Here is a 4,095-nt window from a genome sequence, read left to right as displayed (position 1 = left end):
TTTCTACGTGACCTCCTGGTATCAGCTCCTCATTTATTCCCCCTCCCTCCCATCCCCTTATAAACCCTTGATAATTTCTAAATTATTATTATTTTGTCATATCTTATACTGTCTGATGTCTCTCTTCACCCACTTTTCTATTGTCCGTCCCACAGGGAGAAGGTTATGAGTTTCTATGGATTTGTTTCTCTAGTCTACCTGGACTAACACAATATCACATGCAAGTAAAATTTTGCTGAAGATCATTCAATCATGGTTGTAGCAATACATTGACAGGTAGCTGCCAGAGGTTCAGGCTGGATTTAGAAGAGAACATAGAATATAATTGCTGATGTCAGATAGACTTTGGCAGAAAGAAGAGAATTCCAGAAAGATGCTTATTTGCGTATTGCTTACTATGCCAAGGCATTTGACTATGTGGATCATAACAAACTATGGAGAACCTTGCGAAGAATGGGAATTGCAGAACACCTAATTGTGCTCAGTTCTAATCACCAACCAAATCTGTCTCCAATACTTTTTTTCCTTCCATTTCTACCTTTCTCCCACTCCTTAGATGCTTAGCTAACCCTTAGCTAACCCAGTTAATCGAGAGGTGTGTCCTTCACTCGTGCCCCGAAGGGCAGACATGTTTGGGGAGGTATAGTTGTTACAAGAGCAGTCTGTGGTCAGCATGGGGAAGCATGTTTCAGGTGGCGTAGGAGAAGTGCAGACAATGTGCTTTCATTAACCTAAAACTTTGCTCAGGAATAGAAACCAAGTCATTTCTTTTTTTAAGTTTTATTGGCACCTAATCCACATATACAATTCAATAGTTTAATCATTCAATCATATGGAGAAGAATTTTACAATCATTACCATAATCAATTTTAGAACACTCCCACTCCCATGGTTAAATGACTTTAAAATGAGTTGTACAATCACATACAGTTCTAATGTGCTCCTTCACCCCTCCCACCTTCCTTGCTTACTCCCCAAATCCCCTTACCCTCCCTATAATCCACCTCCAATCCCTACATCCCCTACAAACCATTGCACCAGTTATTGCCACTATGCATCCACTCTTTCTGTGGTCCACAAACTGGGAAACCCAACAGAAACAAAACAAAAGCAAAATAAAGTGAAACCAAGACATTTTGGAGTTCATGTTGGATTATGGAAGCCTTATCGAATTTGATGAGTGTTATGTAGGTCCTAGACAGGACAAACAAATGGGCTTGGCTTCAAGGTTGGACGTTGGAATTTACCCAGAGGTACATTAAAAGAAAGGTCTGCCTGGTAACTGAAAATGCATTCATTGAAAACCCTAAGGAGGTTGATGTTTTCCATACCAAAGGAAAGGTTCCTCCCTCCATCCCTGCTCCTTGGGCCAAAGGACTCACCATCTCTGCATTTTCCTTCGTAGATCCCACTAGTCCTTCTCTAGACCCTAGCTTTGCCTGTGATCTCCCTCCCATACCCCTTTCCCCTCACGATATACAGGTGCCCCGAACAGCTCTAAGAGACGACTCCAGGAGTCATGGTAAGATGGTTTGGTTTGAGTGTAAAAATTGAAATCAAATTTTTTTCTGCTGCTGGATCCTAAGTTAACCTGCTAGATTGCAGGGTAGTGTCTTCATAGTCATATTCATTTAACTTATTATTTGAACAATAATGATAAAGTAGTGGTTCATTACTCCTTAACTGTTGTTATGACTTGGCTTCAACCCATAGTGACTCTGTGCACAGCACAGTAAAACAACAGACCCCATGGACCGCACGGGCCTGTGCCATCCTCACCATTGCTCTGACGCCTGAGCCCTTGACGCAGCCACGTGCTGATCCATCCCGTCGAGGACCTTCCTTCTCTTCACTACCCTCCACTCTACCAACACGATGTTTCCAGGGACTGGCCTCTCCTGCCAACACGTCCAAAGCATGTAAGATTAAGTCTTGCCATCCTTACCTCTAAGGTGCACTCTGGCCTTACTTCTTCTAACAGCAGCGGTTTTCAACCTGGGGGTCAAACGACCCTTTCACAGGGGCTGCCCGATTCTTCAGAGTAACAAAATTACAGTGAAGTAGCAATGAAAATAATTTTATGGTTGGGGGGTCACCACAACATGAGGAACTGTATTAAAGGGTCGCGACATTAGGGAGGTTGAGAACCACTGCAATACAGACTGGTTTGTCCTTTTAGCAGTCCATGGTACTTTCAATATTCTTCTCCAGCACCACAACTCAAATGCATCTATTCTTCTAGTCTTCCTTATTCAATATCTAAATGCACTTTATGACATAAGGTGGGTTGGAATGAAACCCAGAGAGCATAAATGTATTACTTAAAGATGCAGTACATATATTTCTCATTTTTAAACAGCACATATTTATTCAATGAAAAAAAGTAACTTATGAGTATTTAAGATAAAATTTAAGAGTAGAAAAAAGAAAAGAAACCACTGTGGAGCACAGTTCCACTCTGGCATCAGGAGGTCATTATGAGATGGCATCCGGTCCACAGTAACTTTAAAAATGGAGCCTTTGACCCTCAAATACATCAATGTCCACAAACATTTCAGGAAAAACAAAAGCTGGGCGCACCTCTGAGCTTGTCCATGGACCTAAGACCTGACCCATTACCCCATTTTCCAGATGAGAAAACCAAGACCAACAAGTGATTTCCCCGGGCTTTCTACATCTATAAATATTTACAGCCTTAAAAAAAAAAAGGAAATAAAAAGATTTACAGTCTCGGAAAACCACATGGGTCAGTTTTACTCTGTCCGATACTCATCAAGCCAGAATTTACTGATGGCAAATATTGCCAGGGGAAGTCAAGAGGTACTTCGGTTCTGTCGCTGCTCTAACTGCCACAGAGTGAGCGGCCCTATAAGGTAGGGTAGAGCTGCCCCTGTGACTTTCTGAGGCTGGAACTATTTCTGGGCCTTTCTGCTATGCAAAGGGAACCCACAGGGGAACTCCAACCCCTGCCCCCACAGGCTCACTGTGAGCTGGAGTGACCCGATGGCAGTGTGTGTTTTTTTGTGGCACTCTTTCTGGGAGGAAAAGCCCCAGCGCAAGTGCTGTCAAGTGCGTAACCACTGTGCGACCAGGGCGCCTCGTGTGCAACCCTCTGAAAGTCTAATAAACTTTTGTTTTTTACTTCTACTCGAACTTCTAAAAAAGTTTACGTAATGTTATGATTTTAAAACCCGTTTTATTGGTATATAAGTCATAAATTGCACAATCCAATAGTTCAATAATATTGAGTTGTACAATCATCACCACAATCAATTTTAGAATAGTTTCTTCGTTCTTATACTCACCGTTTTAACCAGTGTTAAAAAGATAATTTTTTTTTTTTTTTTGCAGAGTAGGGCAAGTGACCCCGGGGTGGTGGTAGTGCTAGAAAAAGTACCAGTGACCCCAATGTCTGCAAAGGAGATTTATTCTACTATGGTAGGTAGAGCAATCACTTGGGATTCCCGCTTTGAAGGCTTGTCTTCCAACCAGGGCTTTTAGACTGCTATAATTGAAAGAAAATATTCTTGGGTTTGGGTTTGCCAAGGTTTGATGATCTTCGTTGAGATCATCAAGAAAGCTGGTTTTGACAGGCTGCCTTCTAAAGCTAGATAGAAACTAGGGTGACATCTAGGGCGGAGGGCACCTCTCTCGCGGAAAAGATCAACTAGTTTGGTGAGCCACATCACCTTCTTCCTTATCCAGCAATAGGCCCTTACACGCTCCCCCCATCTAACCCCCTGTAGGATCCCAGACCAATCCATCTCAGATGGGGGCGAAGGGTCCGGGGCAGATGTTGGGAAAGACCGGGATTAACAGAGGCTCCGTTTAGGAGACAATACTGGGAAATTCTCTCAAGAGCTGCTAGCAGTAGGAAACCTCCCATCTTCGAGGGAGGCCTTCCTTGGAGATGTTCAAGTTCAGGAGACTCCCTCAATTGTCTCCTGGCTTTATTTCGGAGTTTTCGGGTCCAGAGCTCCTGGAGCGGGGTAGTCTTTTGTTCGCTGGGACCGCAGGAGTGGGGCTGGCTGCGAGCCCGGAGGAGGGAGTTGGGCTGTGGGTGGCTCCCCTCGGGGCTCTGAGCTCCGCATCCCC

At 43.7% G+C, this 4,095-nt stretch overlaps 1 protein-coding gene across 1 annotated transcript in view; it reads left to right on the top strand.

Moving 5' to 3' along the window:
• DLG5 (discs large MAGUK scaffold protein 5) overlaps window positions 1–4,095 on the top strand; it is a 191,815-nt gene that overhangs the window by 3,010 nt on the left and 184,710 nt on the right. The window lies entirely within an intron of this gene.

This window comes from Echinops telfairi, unplaced genomic scaffold (genome assembly GCF_000313985.2).
Source record: "Echinops telfairi isolate 266 unplaced genomic scaffold, ASM31398v2 ScPeMD7_70;HRSCAF=299, whole genome shotgun sequence".
Taxonomy (NCBI): domain Eukaryota; kingdom Metazoa; phylum Chordata; class Mammalia; order Afrosoricida; family Tenrecidae; genus Echinops; species Echinops telfairi.
This window is presented reverse-complemented; position numbering and strand designations above follow the sequence as displayed.